Raw genomic sequence first — 15,737 nt, forward strand, 5'->3', positions numbered from 1 at the left:
TAAATGGCTGAAAGCTTTGCTCATTTTTTTAGACCAGTCTAAACAAGTCAATAAACAAAAAGACAACTGTAATTCATGGATGGATTAATTTAAAATAATAATATAATTACAAATCATGGCAGATTTGTCTGAGGTAATTGGGCTGCAGACTGGTACAAATTTGTCTTTTCTGAAGCGAAACTTGTTTAGATGAATCACCAAGTTTCACAGGGGCTGTTTTCCATTTTTCTAGTTTCCCTATATAAGGTATTGGCAAAGTAACATTGGCTCAGAATTTATGGGTGTTTGTATGAGTGGGCATAACAGGGATGCCTGAATATCTGGACCTAACTAGGTATTGTTTTAGCAAGCAGTATGCCCAGAAAGAATAGAATTGGATATAGGGAGTCATGACACTAGCTGTGCTTTTAACTGTTTTTTGTCTGCTTTGGGAAGAGGCTGTTTGCCTGCCTGCTAATAGCCTTCAAGCTGCATTAGATCCTTGCTGAGACTCCGTGGGGCAAAGGGAGATGGACCTTTCCCAAGAAACAAACTCCATTCTCATTAATTGGAGCAGACACTCATATCATTCTGTTAGCATCCTACTTCAGATAAGAGAGAACTTTTCCAGTCATATCTAAAATTATTTTTTAGCAAAATACTACTGTTTTGAAGATAAATTTTCCAGAGGTAGTGCAATGATGCTCGTGTGTTGTTCCTTCAACTACATGTACTTGAGAAAAAACAGAAATGAACATCTCTGCTGCTTTTCATCTGTAAAACCTCAGCTCCTCAAACTGAACCCTGGAGTCAAAACAGAGGCAGAGTTCTTGGTCTCCTCCAGGTTATCAGTAGCTGGTAGGATGTTTTTCCATTGCCTGCACAGCAGGCACATGCAATAGGAGCTTGGAAAGAAGACTTGTTCCAAAATTTCAGGCATGGTGGTCAGAAACTATGGACTGAAAAATATAATTTACAGCTATCCTTTTGCATCATTCTTCAGTGCATGCAGATTCTGTTAGTTTCATTGTACTGAGGTGCCTACTTCTACTTTGGATGCATTCTTCTAAATTAGCAATACACGAGACACAATGAGATTAAGACCCTTCCCTTTCTTTTTTCCTCACTCTGTGGACTTAAGTTTTCAACATTAAAAAAATAATAATTAAAAAAAAAAAGAATACCTAGGCAGCACAGAGAGCAGCTACACAGAGGTTAGGACTTGACAGAGCTCAGTTCTTTTCCTACCTTTACCTGTTGGGTTTTGAACTTTAATGTGAAGTCCCCCAGCCTCTGTTAGTTTTGTTTCTCATTAGATTAAAAAAAAAAAAAGGCAGCTGAATTTGGGCCAGAGACTGAAATATGCAATTCCTTGATGGCCAGGATCCTTTCCTAAGGAGGGCAGGGGGCATTCAATTCAACAGGATTCACTAGAGGATGTTTTTGCATCCAAGCGCCAGTCAGTAGGGTGAAGGGTAAAATGCCTCTCCCTGCTCCTACATTGTGACTTGAGTACAGTTGTTTCCTTTGCTTTGGTCTCAGTACTTGAGAAGGAAGTGTTTAGAGTCAGGTCAGTTGGAAGGCTTCTTTTCACACAAAATTGTTTGGTTCTGTTTTGTTACCTCAGTTGAGGAGAACAACAACAAATCATATTTGGTTTTCCCGCAACTGTTTTTTCCATATGTAGTTGTCTTTGAAGCAGTGGGACCATATCACTTCTGTGTGAGGCAAAGGTATACTCTTGTGTGCACAGACTGACATTTTCCAACCTATTTTATTGAAAGCATTCTTCAAAAATCATTTAAGTGAGGAGGTATTTATGTATTGCCCATTGTCTCTACTGCTTGAAAATACATGATTCATGTCCATTAGTTGTTCTTCTCATAATGGGGAAGGTTTATTGTCCATAATCCTGGAGGTCTCCCATGTGTCAAATGACCACTGATTGCATTGGAAAAGAATGCTTCAGTGACAGCAGGAAGCCCCTGGGCTGAAAGAAGTGTCCCTTGTCCCTGAGCAATAACCTGTACAGATGATTGAGACTTGTTGATAGACCTCCATGGAAGTCTTGTCCAGTGGTCTGGGTTTAGCAGTGTCTGACTCAGTGAAGGACCCTTCTGTGCAGGATGTTTGAACTTGATTTGTTACTCTTGTCAAGGAGGGCATAAAGGTAGGCAAAAACTGAACATGCCTTGATGCCCTGGCAGATGCAGATTTACAACAACTTCTGTCTTGGAGGGGAGAAGGGAGCTAGAATTTACAAAATACAATAACTGAGTAATTTCTTTATCACTGAGACCTTTAAGAAATCAGTGATATGTCTCCTGAGAGATCAGGGGTGTCACTTCACATCCTCAGGGTGCCAAATGGCATAAAAGACTCACTTTGAAACTACTGCTCTGTGATAAGCTCCAACTCCCAAGGAATGCATTTTGTGTACATTTTGTTGTATATGATGACAAGCTGAAAGGGCAATGAAACTGTTAAGGGAATGCTGCATGTCTAAAAAGACCTTATTTTTCTTTTAACCAATAAATGAGAGAGAGTCTTTCAGAAAAGCAGTTAAAATAATATCATTTAAATGTAACAAGTGAATAAAATACTAGAGAGAATTCACCTGTCAGATGAAGAAATTTAAAACATGAGGTGTTCTGTGTAACATACATTTCAAATTGGACCATTTTCCCAGTAAAGTAAGAGACCTCTTCAAAAAGCTTTTAAAATAGTTGATATATATACAAAATTTTAAAGCTGACACAACTAGCATAATGGAAACAATTATTTAAAACAGTGGATTTGAAGGATAAAACATAAAATGTACTTATGTCATGTAGTCATTCTTTACAATATATGAGATGCTGTGAGATTTTTACAAGATCAAAATTGTGAAACTCTGGGAATTTTTCAGCAATGGTGATTTTATAATAGATTTTGTAAATGTTAATTACTCATATAAAACAAACATACAAAAACCAAAAACCAAAACAAACAAATAAAAAAACCAAAACCGCTAAGATGTCTACAGTGATAACAGTCTTTTGAAATTAAGCTAAAAAAGAGCCATGTTCTCTTCAACAAAATTCCGCGTGGACATATTCAAAAATTTTGGGCCCATATTCCAGTAGAAATACTTCTAGCCACAAAATGTATTTAAATGTATGTGAGTGCTTTCTTTAGTCTCTAATGTAAAAGTAGCTGCCTTCTGTAAACATAACACAGAATTAAATTTGAGGCTATGAAATCCCAGTCAATAAGGTGGCAAAGCAGTTCAGCAAATGTGTTTTAGATGAACTTTAAATGCAAAATTCAAATTGTACAAATAACTTATTTGATGTTATTCTGAAATAAACAAGAACTCGTAAGAAAAGTGAATTGGATAGAAGAGGATAGTTATATCTTCTATTACCTCAGTACTGGACATCAATCACTGTCAGTTAATTATCATTAAGATTGCATAAAAAAAGGCCCCTGTGGGAACTGGATAGTCTGTGAGGTTCGTTCTTTCATTAAAAACAAGAAAAACAATACACGCCTTCTTTGGTATTTTTTTCATTTGAGCCTTTTTATATACAAGGAGATGATGTGAGGAAGGTGAATCTTGAAATGCATAATTGTGCTGGGAGTTACCATTATGGATTACAGACAGGGTGATAGAACAAAGGATTCAAAATTAAAGTAGTTGTTTGTCAGAAAGCTTAAAGATTATTTTTTTTTTTAACTAAAAAACAACAACAAAACATCCAGTAGCACTGTCCTTTCTAAGGTTCAAAACTTGAGATTTTTTTTTTTAATAAATTCTAACTTCTTAATTAACTGGGCTTTTTTCAAGCCTCCAGGGTTTATACTTTTCTGTGCAGCATGCAGTTTGGAAACTTCAGCTTTAGAAAAGGGATAAAAGCTAAAGCACTCCAAAAGGTGATTATTCCAAAGAACATTAACCATGGTGAAATTTGGTGTGAGTTGCAAAGTCAGAAACTTCACAGCTTATGAGCTAACTTAGGGATTTGTGCACTTAGCTGCTTAATGCTGGCAGGAACAGGAATGTAGTACTGGACAGCAGCAGCTACTATTATTTCCAGGATATTTCCCTGCACTTCCCTGCACTCTTGAACAACCCTTCACACTCTTTGCAGTGCATGGGTTCATTGATAGTGCTCATCAGCATCACAAACCAGGGCTGGTACTTGATTTCTTCACAACTTCTGCCTTTGATATGAAGATGGTTTTAGGTCAGCTCATGTTTGCTTATCCTGCAGATCATGAGGTTCTCATGGCCAAGATCTCTTTCTGCAGAAAGTTACAGATTAGAATAAGCCATTATGATCTTTCGTGTTTCCGAGTAATTATCACAGGAAAAATATGAGTTACAGAAATATTTTATACTGATGGGATTTTTTTTTTTTTAAGTGAGGCTTCCTTTTTTTTCCCCTCCTGTCATATGACAGCAGAAGTACGTTATGCACAAGAACAACTTAAAGGCTGAAGCCTTCAGGACCAAAGACCTCTCTGTTCAGTAAAAAATAGATTGAAAATACTTGTATTGTGAAATAGCTATTTTTTTGGCCAACTGCCCAAATAAACCTAAAAGCCAAAATAAACCCAAATAAAACTAATAAACTTTAAAACAAAACAAAGCCTTAAGCACTGGCGGTCAATGGATTCTATGGGAAGGTTTGAATGACTTAAACTAGATTAGAGCTGCATCATTTAGGATTCTTCAGGCTGAAGTCAGCCCATCAGGACAATTCATCTGCTCCTTGTCCTCTTTCTCCTGGGAAGGCCTTTTTGCCTGCATGTGTCCAGTCTGCAGGCAGTACTTAGTGTATGATGGGCAGCTAGGTGGTCACAAGGTGGAGATGGAGATGTGTGTTAAGATCAGGTAACTTAAACTGTGTATGCTTCCCATTTTTCTTTGTTGGGTATTTGCTGATGTGACAGGGAAGATTGTACTTTGGATACAATCTCATCAATGGAACTAAGTTCTACTCTTCTATGTTTGCTCTCTGTCATGTGTTGAGTTTCTTCATTCTTATTTGGCTGTGCTATTTGAAAAAGAAGATCCTCCAGTGCCAATTTTATTTTGCAAGGGTTGGGTCAATGTTAGCATGTCTGTAAAGTAGTTGAAGGGAGAATTAAAAACCAGAGCAGGAAGGGACAGTGCATCTCAAAAGAAAACTAAAATGGAAACCCTAACCTCTTCTAATTTACATATGGTGACATTTTGCAGAAATATTGTAACATTAGCAGTGGCATAATGAAATTCTGCCTATCAGCCATGGAAGGAATAATGTTACTGTAAAGGTAACCTGTTCACAGTTTGTTATCAAGAAAATATTCATGCCAAGAAACATACATTTACCAATGAGTGTTAAGAACAGTATTTTTTTTCCTTATATTTTTTCCTCATGGGCTATCCATCTTCCCCTCCAGATTTACTGCATGATCACTCCCTTTACATGCTAATTACGTGCAGCTCTGGTGAATTTGTTAGTAGTGACACTTCGGGCACCCGGTGGGACTGCAACTCATTATGTGGCAATGTCCAGATATATCAGATATTATTAGCTGTCATTAATCTGCTGTGGAAACATTGAGTGCACAGCCAGGAGAGAGACCAGGAAATAGAGTAAAAATGAAGTCTGCAACTGCCCTGGCCCCCAAGAGGTCAGAGGGCAAATCAGCAGGGGAGAAGAATACACCTTAAAATGGCCAGTGCTTAACAGCAGACTTTTAACCCATGGTAAGCCAATATTTCTCAGAATAGGAAAGACAAAAAGAAATAATCCTGTTTGTAATGTCTCTATGGTTGTGCTTTACTGGAGCAAGCAGGAATATGTTCTCTCAGACTAGTGCTTTCTCAAAGGGATGTTGTACAACTGCATCTCAGAGAGAAAAGAAGTATGTGAAGAGGAGGCATAGTAAGCAAAAGACAGTATCTGCCTCAATGTGGCTAGTGCCAAAGCACAAGGCTTTGAAATGATGCATGTGTAACTCAGAATAGGATTAGGCCCACTCTCCATTTGAACGTCATGTTTTATAGAATCAGGCTTGGCAGCAGAGAGAATCCTGCAGGAATTGAGAGCTTGCTCTTACTATTCATCTAGTACTGGAATTCACCTGTCTGTGAGCACTGGGCTGACCAGCATTTGCTACGCAGCTTAAGAACAGAAATTACAATAGGGTTCACTTTTGGCATCAATTCTGAAGAACAGTCACTTGTAAGAGTTATGCATATCTTTATTAATTGCATTGCTTGGGTAGCAGAAGCAAAAAAAAAAAAAAAAAAAGTTTCTTCCCAAAAAGCTCCATAGTATTTTCAGTCTCCAAACTGACTTGTACAATATGGCCTAGAACTTCAGGAAGTCATATCTTCGTTCTTTAAACCAGGTGAGCTTTAAGACAAGTGATGTCATCTCTGGTCTGAAATAAAAACAGAAAACACTGAAGTACTGTCTGGAAATCTGAGTTTGGTGATATATTAATGAGGTAGATGATTTTCAGAGCAGGAGAAAGGTAAGCGGTTGGTTAGTCTGCATGCAACTTTAAAATTTGGGTGTTACTGACCTTAATATAAAAGTCAACAGTGAGATAGGGGGATTCAAAGTAGGAAAAATTAAGATTTATCAACAAAAGTAAAAAATGATCTTTCCAGTATAGCAAGGACCCATGCTCCTTTATCTAGAGGTTGCAGTGCTCCTGTTGGCAGGTTTAAGCATACTTAAAGGAATAAAAAACTCTTAAAATTCTTCAACATGTGATTGTTGTGAGAAGCTGGAGTAAACTTCTTCATGCAGCTGCTTGGAAATTTCCAAGGAAATTCCAAATCCTGACAAAATTTGGGAAGTAATGATTTAACTCCAATTAAAGGGGTTGACTCTAATGTTTTGCAGTCTTTCTCAGACTGTGACCTTTTGCGTGATCTAATCTTGTCTTAATGAGGATAATAACAGATTAAAAAAAAAAGCTTGATGCTTGATGTTTTATTTATGGACCTATCTTCCATTAGGCACACTCTGATAAACCTATATAAAAACAACCATGGTGCCCTCTGTTATAGGTTGTCTTAAATTCTGCACGATCCTGTGAAAAAGAAAACAGTGTTAGTATTTGGTCAAATGGCTCCCCTTAATAGTTCCTAAACTAATAGTCATTCATGACCTCAGATTCTAGGAAAAGATTTAGAAGTCATTTTGGTGGCATTGTGGGCTTTGTGGAAATACAAGCGTTATGGAGTACAGTGTTAGCCATGGGGCAGGTGGCAAGTACCCAGGGAAATAAACAAGAAGCAGTTTTATCATTGGTCTTGGGACCTTTGCAATTTTGGTGTAACAGAAGAGTTTGTTTATTTTTATCTGAGAGCAATGCAACATCAAAGAAGAGTTACAGTCTAATGGTGTTAATGTGGGAAAAAAATCACTAAAGTCATTCTGAGTGCAGTATGAATATATTCAGTAGGCCAGTAATAGGTTCTTTTATAGTCTTATTCTAGTGTTTATGAAATTTTACAAATGTGGCATGCCTTGCCTTTTTTCCAGGGGAGAGGAATAAAAATGCATTCCGGTTTCTTTTTCCTTTGAGTGCTTTGAAGAACTGAACAAGAGGTGAATGCTGTTTTAGTGGTAGGTTAATGAGTTACAGGTCAGGCTTATAGTGGAAAAATTGCAGTCAGCCTCCATGGTGCTTTTTGCCAAATTTGCTTTGATGAAGCTATTATGGCAGGCTTGGGTGTTTGCTTTTTCTTGTGTGCTGCAACATGTTTGTTATTTGCTCATCAACATTATGTTGTCTTTTCACATTTAACATGATACGCATGACTAAACATCTCTCAACTGGCGGAACTAGTCAGGTGTAAAACTCAGTTACATGAATGTCTGTAGGGCTGGGGCCTGAGCAAATTCCACAGAATATGAAAGTGTGTTACGTTTGGCAGAGGTCTGCAGTATTTCTTACTCCACTGTTTGTAGCAAGTCGAATAGTCACCCAAACCAACCTGTATCAGCAATGCTACCTAGGAGGGATATCTGCGTAGCTGGATGTGATTTTTTCTGTACAGAAAAATGGTGTGTTAAATGCTGTATGTTCCTTTAAAGGATAGCTCTTCAAAAATATATACTCAGAAGAATTTTCAAAGTAAATTCCTAGAGATAGGTTTATACAGACTGTAAGCTGTAACATAACAGGAGAAGGCCATCACCTTCAATTTGGAGTGCAGAGAACCAGTAAACAGAAAGTGCCAGATTGCTCTTTTTCTTGTGACTCAGAAAATTAGGAACTATAACATAAAAGCTTTAGCAGCAATTATACCTTCTTGGGTATAATTGAATATCCTTAGGTATATCCTAACTCATGCGCTTTTTTTAGTGATCAACTTTGTCAAAACTAATAATGGTTATAGATCCACAGTGTATGAAGTGTGCAAAGTTAGCTATGATTCATATTATATTCAGCTTTCTGAAAACTAAGAAACAACATCGGTTCTGAATTGACTAATATATTTGCTCAGGAGTTGCTTTGGTATGTGCACTTTTAGATCAGCTGCAGTATTTCTTCTCAGAAATGCCATGGGAGGGCCTTGTCCCCAGAATTTTAGGGGCATGACACCAGTATCCAACAATTCTTCAGTTCCTCTGCAAATGATGGCAAGTGGCAGGGCTCTATCACAGGTCTGTTCTCATTACCTCATGTAGTGCTTTACAGCATGCAACATTGCCAACACACTAAGTGATAGGTGCCATAACTTACCCGATGTAAAGGGTTATCAATTAATAATGTGTGATTCACTGTTTTTGTGGTGTTTACTGGGAAAAATTGAAGGACAGATCAGTTGAATTTTTTCATTGCGGCTTCATTGAGCAGACATTGCAGCTCTCCTCAAATTCCTGGTCATTTAGTCATTATCACCATCACTCATTCAAGTGACTTACGTTTTTGCAGAATGAGTTAGCATGAGTGAAGAAGGAGGAATCTGACCTGAAATTTCTAAGCAGTGAGTTCTCATTAACATTTTATTTAAAACGATTCTTGTATACCTGAGACAGGAAAAAGAATATGCAACCAGAACAATAACACCACTAAAACCCAGGGTGAATTGTCAAGAACGCTTATTGGAAAAACAAACAAACAAACAAACTGAAGACTCATACTGTACTTTGAAAAGCTGGGGGTGGCTGTTAGTTTTATTGGAAATTACTCGTTATTTTTATTTCATTATCACAAGAAGAATGGAAAACAGTGTCTCTTTACTGTTATTTTAGTAAGAAGAAAGATAGTTTTCTGAATCCCAGAAAAAATGTAATTTCAATGAATAAAAACAATAAGAGTGGCCAATGAACATTTGAGAATTCCAGGTCCATGGGCACAAATGGTTGCAGAAATTGAGTTCCATGTGTTTGTGTATAAGTATGCTAAAAGTGCATGCTGTTGGAAGGGTAAGTAACAACTCCATAAGACTCTGCTAGTCAGTTGTAACTGTTCATTTCAGATACAAACGTATTACTTCACAACAAAATATATATAAATCTTAAATTAACTTTAGTTTCTTTTAATGTGAAGTTACACTGTGCAGTACCAAAATGTAATCATTTTCTAGATTTATTGTAATCTGTTTCTAAACATAACAGGTGTTTGCAGAGGTTTTGTTTGCTTAAAAGCATTGTGGCTATGCATTCAACTTTTGAACCTCATTTTGCACAGGGTTGTAGAATCAACTGCGTCTGAATAAAAAAAAAATATATTTTTTTTCCAGGTAGGGGGAAATGTAGAGGTTCAAGGGAAATTTTGATATTTACTATTTACCTTAACAAGGGCAAGATTCTGCCCTGGTAGCCCAGACCTGTATCTAGCATAACACTGCATTAGGTAAATGCCTTTTCTGGGTGTGTTAAAGATGCCACTGATCTTTCTTACTTTCTTCCTACTCTGAGCACTTGAACTGATCCTTGACAGAGTATTTTGATGTTGTCCCTTTTGAACAGCTTTGTGATGCTTCTATCCACAGGTTACTTTTATTCAAGTGGATTTGCCACAGAGCACTTGCTCATTAGCAATCTTTTCTGCAGCCTGCTTTAAAATCTGCTTATGGTTATGGACAGATAAAAGCATGGGAGGTCAGTTTGATGGAGCAGAGACAAATACTTTAACATAAGGTTTCCTATTCTATGCAAGCAGCTAATAAAAGTGCCCGCAGGTGTTGAGAATTACCCTTCTCTTGGAAGTTTCTTTACAATCTGAACCTAATCTTGGCAAAAGCTTTGGCAAGGAAATCTGGCACATTAATTAAATGACTCTCCCTCCCCCACAGGTCTTGTGTTGTAACTTTGATTAACTACTTATGTGCCCAGGAAACGAACTGCTGGGAAGGCATTATCAGTTTTGCAGGTGTGTGGATGTTAGAGATAACATGGGATTCCTCCTTTATCTGGATGGATGCTCCTTACTGTTTCAGCACTGCACAGCTTTTCCCCCAGCTGCAGCTGTAGAGATCCTGCAGGCATGTTATGAGATTTTAGTATGAGGACCTTTTTATTCAATATGTATCTCTGAATGGCCTCTGCTGAGAAGTTTTAGATCCTCCGGGGGAAATGCCTAACTCCTATAGAGCTCCCCCTTTATTTAAATTGTTTTTCCTTGCTTCAGTATCACAGCTGTGACACATCAAAGCTGGTAGCTGGTGTGGCAGGACATGCATTCCCAAATCAGCCTCAGTGACGAAAGGCACAAACATAGGTGATTTGTGGTGACAGGTTTCATGTTGTATGGTGTCATTTTCATGAATGATTTGGCTAATTAAATTTAATGTGGAACAAGAGCTTGCTTACATTATGCTAAGCTTAAGATGCTCTTAACTTGCACCTTACTTAAGGAACAATTTCTACTGTTGAATAAGGGCTCCAGGATTTAGCCCTCTGTTAGCAGTCTTCCATAAACCCTTTGTTTTCCTAACATGTTAAAAACCAAGGCTTAATGGGTTCATGATGACATCAGTTATCAAGATTTGTGTGGTGTTGGCAGATGTTGAATTTTCAGTGGAAAACCATTAAACAGATTTGAGTCAATACATGTTTCACAACATGCACGTATTATACTGGTGGTTATGTGTGCTGACTTCAGGTTTATTTATTACAAAGGAAAACAGGCCTGTACTTATACAACAGCAATGAGAAATTAATCTTCCCAATAGAAAAATCAGTCTTGTCTTGTTAAAGGTACTCAAAGTTGCATATTGAGCATGCTGAACTTGCAAAAACTGCAAATTTCAGATTTAATAGATCTAAAATTAAATTAAAAAAATAATAAAAGTAAGTTTTGGGTACCTTTATTTTTGGACATCCAGCATAAAGAAAGCAAAATTTCAGAAAGTGTTGAATGTCCATTCTTTGACAACTGTCCTCTCCAAAATGTTTTGTGTATGTTTATTTTCATATGTATTTTTCATATCAGCTCACCACCTATCAGTTCTATATTAGTTCTAATATTCTTTTACTCTGCAAAACTTGCCCAGTGGTATTGTCTAGGACAATGATGCAGGCCTACATGTTATGTGCTATGTGAATAAGAAATATATGCTGTGCATTGAAACCAAGTACGTGGGGAGGAATGGTACTCAAATAACAGCAAGATCTGATATAACAACAATGACAAAAAGCAAATAATAAAAATAAAAGGAGAACGGGCTGGATGTGGCTCTGGGCAGCCTGCTCTAGTGGTTGGCAACCCTGCCCATATCAGGGGGGTTGAAACTAGATGATCTTTAAGGTCCTTTTCAACCCAGGCCATTCTATGATTTTATTACAGTTCCATTCTGTGTATGCATATAGTAACTTGCAATCCATTAGTTGAAGCAATGTTTCGTTCCTACATTATTTAGGATTTGAGTTTGGAGATGTACTCATGCAGTACACCAACACAAAAATGTAGTGTCTCTCACTTTCCATTCATCGCTATATATGTTGAAAACTTTGTATTTTCTCCGAAACTAAACTTCACTCAGTTATTCTTAACTACTTCAGGTTTTGTTAATGCATCGGAAGGCCTTTAATCTTGGGACTTGTTAGAAGACACTAGTAAATTTGCTCTTATAATGCACTCCTTCCCATCCCCCTGAATTATTCAGAAACTTTGATTGTCAGTGGTGCTGTCAAGGTACGAAGTTTTCTGAATACCAGAATTCTCCCTGATAGTGACTATAGCGTTTCAAGAGGTAAAACAATTCTTTTACATTCATATGGTGCACTACACAGAGAATCAGTAGAACAAATAGGGATGTTGCACTGCTGCCTGTTCAAAAGCAAATAATTAGAAATGAAAGAAAAATAATAACATTCTAGCTTTCTATGAAACATTACTTAATTTTATATAAATTTTAAAGATAATTTAAGACATTTTAAGGACTTTTTTTCAGAATATGCATATTTTTATAAACTGAGGTGCTTTGCAAAGTTGCATTTATTAAAAAAATATAGAAATTTGATATTGAAATATTGCTTTGGTATTTTGCAATTCTTTTTTTTTTTAATTTTCAACAGCTCTTCATTTTGTTTTGATGTAGCTTATATCTGCACAAAATAAGATCAATGTGTTTTGAACAGATAATGGAATTTTCATTCAGAGACAACTCCACTGTTTTAGGTTTTGCTCCAGTTTGGAAAAGGACCAATTTTGTTTTATACAGGATTGTAGGATAGAAAAGACTTTGACTTCAGGGAAGCTCTATACTTCATCAGGCAAACACCCCAAAAATATCCTTTATTGGGTAAACCCAATAAAACTATTGTTTCTTCATCAACAACAGCTTTACCAGTACATGAAACCAAACACATGATAAGAAGGATAGGGCAGATGATAAACTCTGAATTAGGACCTCAGTTTTCAGCAGATGAAGAACAAATGATCATCCACAGATGCATGCTTGCAAAAGAAAAATCGTTCCGTCCCAAGCTTTCCAAGTTAAAAACAAATGATGAAATGTGGATAATTATGATTTCATTAGTTACGTGATCTTGTAATTATTACAAATGGGTAAATAGAAAGACTCTGATTATTTATACTGCTGACCTGTCCCAGTTTTATGCCATTCATTAGAGTCAGTAATGTTTACAGCAAATTTTTTCCTAACAATAACATTTATAATATTTTAATGTGTGTGTATGGAAGGGAATAGCACATGAAAGAATTTCAGTGCAAAATAAACCTAGTCCATTTTACATTTGGAACTCTGCTGTATTATTTTAGGCCCCTAGTTCTCAAAACACTTATGGTTAACTTTATTCACACAATTCCAACGGGACAACTCATGTAAAAAGCCAAAGCTTTTCTGAAGCATTTTCTTTTGCCCTTTCCTCTTCCACTCTTCACTTCCCAGAGTGCAGGGTAGGACAGTTGTGTCTAAGCAGATTCCTGCATGCACTGAACTCTCTCTTCATTCTCTGCTGCATGTCACTTTAATGATATAATGATATAGGGTTTTGTGTATGGATGAATCTACAGATGTTTACACAAATATTACTTAATTTATTCTGTGGGCATCAAGTAATTATCTGTTTTGCTGCAAGGACAATTTGCTGCCATACTAAGCAGAATGCATTCTTTTACCAGACAAAACAAGCATAGAAGCATTTTCAGTCATGTGTGTTCAGTGTTAAAATGTGTTAAGCATGGCATCGTTATTCTAAAACCAGCCACAGAGATATAAAATGCACCGTACTATTGCAAACCGAGCACAGTTTGATTGTAGGACACCCAGGTAGAAGGTTTTTGTATTAGAATATACATAGCGTCTATAATGCATCTATATAAGGCATCTATAATCCTTCTTCTCTAAAATATAATTAGTCTTTTTTTATATGAACTGGTAAAATATAGTACATAAAGGACTCAGGGGATTTCCATATAGCCACATTTATTCCCACATGTCTTTCCAAATCATAAATGGTTGTCTTCCTTACAAATGGATTAGGACAAATTGCATTAGGACATGATTGTGAATCTGATTAAGGTGGAACCATGATCAATTTTTTTTTTTTCTTTTGGGCAACCATGTTTTCTTATAACAACCAGAAGACAAAAAAGCCTTTGGCAAGATGTTTCAAAGGCATTTCTCATATGCACATAAAAGCAGTTTTCTTGCTAATTCAAAAATTAGTCCACACCTATAATTTCTTTATATAGCCAAGACAAAGCTTTGGGCAAAATTTTGCAGTAGTATATATTTCAGATACAGACTTGTGGTTTCAGTAAAAGCTCGTAAAAAGGAATTTCCATGCATAATTTCCTTAAGGAGAAGACTGAAGGCAAGCTGCAAGAGACTCACAAGATCAGGCATCAATTCCAAATCGGTTAAGTGAGAGGAACACTGAGAACAAAAACATCCTGAGTGGGAAAACTGATTTAATATACTGAATAAATACCTTTTCAAATGAACACACTCTCAGAAAGGCCCAAGCCCCTCCTATTTTGTTTTAGCCTTTGACCCAAGCCAAGCACATTGCATAACATTATTTTACATGGAAAGAAACTGGCACAGATATGGCTGTAAATGGGCAGAATTGCAAATGTTTGGACTAAAATTGCTGTTACTTTATTCCTTACTTGTTCCTTTTTTTTCTCTCTCTCTCTTTTTTATTTTTTATTTTTTTTATTTTATTTTTTATTTTTATTTTAATTTTCTTAAATGGTGTTTAAAATGCTGCTTCAAACTAAAGGGAACTTAATTGCTGTCTTGGTATCTCCTCATCCTAGTTAAAGCCATTGGATGTTCTGTTGCAACTCTGTGAAAAAAAAAAAAAAAAAAGAAAGGAAGAGGCTGGGAAGCCCGTCTTCCTTCACTCATTACATTGTCCATGAGTATTTGATCTCTTGAACTAACATGGGATTTGGCTGAGAAGCAGAACTCCACTGCATTAGGAACTGAAAATCTGTATGAGGAAAGAAGGTCCCTGCCTCCAGAAGCTAGCATTTAATGTATGAAAATAAAGTGAATAGGTGGATGTAGTGAATAAATTCTGGAAGCCTGAGGAGTTCCATAACCTTTGTGCTTAGTATAGTATCAGTGTTACTATTCTGCTAGAGTAACTGCAGTCTGCTTTATTGCTAGCCTTGCAGGTTTTACAGATTTTTCTCTTTCCTGTTTAGGCCAAGATTCAGTGAGGCTTATTTTAAATTGTTCATGTTCGATGACCTGATATTAGCACTATTTTGGCAAATATAAGAAATAATCTGAATCCTTCATGTCTCTCAGGTAGGCAGAGTCCATATAAAATAACAGATCTGAAGCGTGGTCCAAATTTCAGGATGTACCCATCTGAACTACATTTTTCTTTCCTGAGGCTGAAAAACATCTAGTTATCTCTTTCTGTTGTTTTTGGCAACTCATTCTGATTTCATTCAGAAGCTGAGGGCCTGACACAAATGTGGTTGGAAGCTAGACCCAGCAAGTGAATTCTCGCCAGATTTCAAGGCTGACAATCGCTGGGTTACCCTCCAGATTTTGCATGTTTATATAAACTGAATGTCTGAATGCATTATGAATCACTAACATTAGTTTATAACCCATTTTCCACAAGTAACAATGACCAAACAAATGTATTTAAAATGGAAAGCTTTTTGTTGTTGTTGTTCTTTTTTGTCCCCTGGCATTTTCAAATGGATTTGCTCACAACTGAGGCTGTGAACGTGTCTAGAGGAAGATCACATTCAAAGGGACAGAAAATCAACAATGGTGGGACGTGTTTCTGGGTTTCTTGGCCAAGCTGCGACTCAGT

The 15,737-nt window shown here is 36.8% G+C and overlaps 1 long non-coding RNA gene across 1 annotated transcript in view; it reads right to left on the reverse strand.

Annotated features, from left to right (window-relative positions):
* Nucleotides 1-6,043: 6,043 nt before the first annotated feature.
* LOC106034906 (uncharacterized) overlaps nucleotides 6,044-15,737 on the reverse strand; it is a 32,644-nt gene continuing 22,950 nt past the window's right edge. Inside the window, exon 3 of the long non-coding RNA XR_001206402.3 lies at nucleotides 6,044-6,399. This is a non-coding gene — a long non-coding RNA (uncharacterized lncRNA). The remainder of the gene's footprint in view (nucleotides 6,400-15,737) is intronic.

This window comes from Anser cygnoides, chromosome 2, assembly GCF_040182565.1.
Source record: "Anser cygnoides isolate HZ-2024a breed goose chromosome 2, Taihu_goose_T2T_genome, whole genome shotgun sequence".
Lineage (NCBI taxonomy): Eukaryota > Metazoa > Chordata > Aves > Anseriformes > Anatidae > Anser > Anser cygnoides.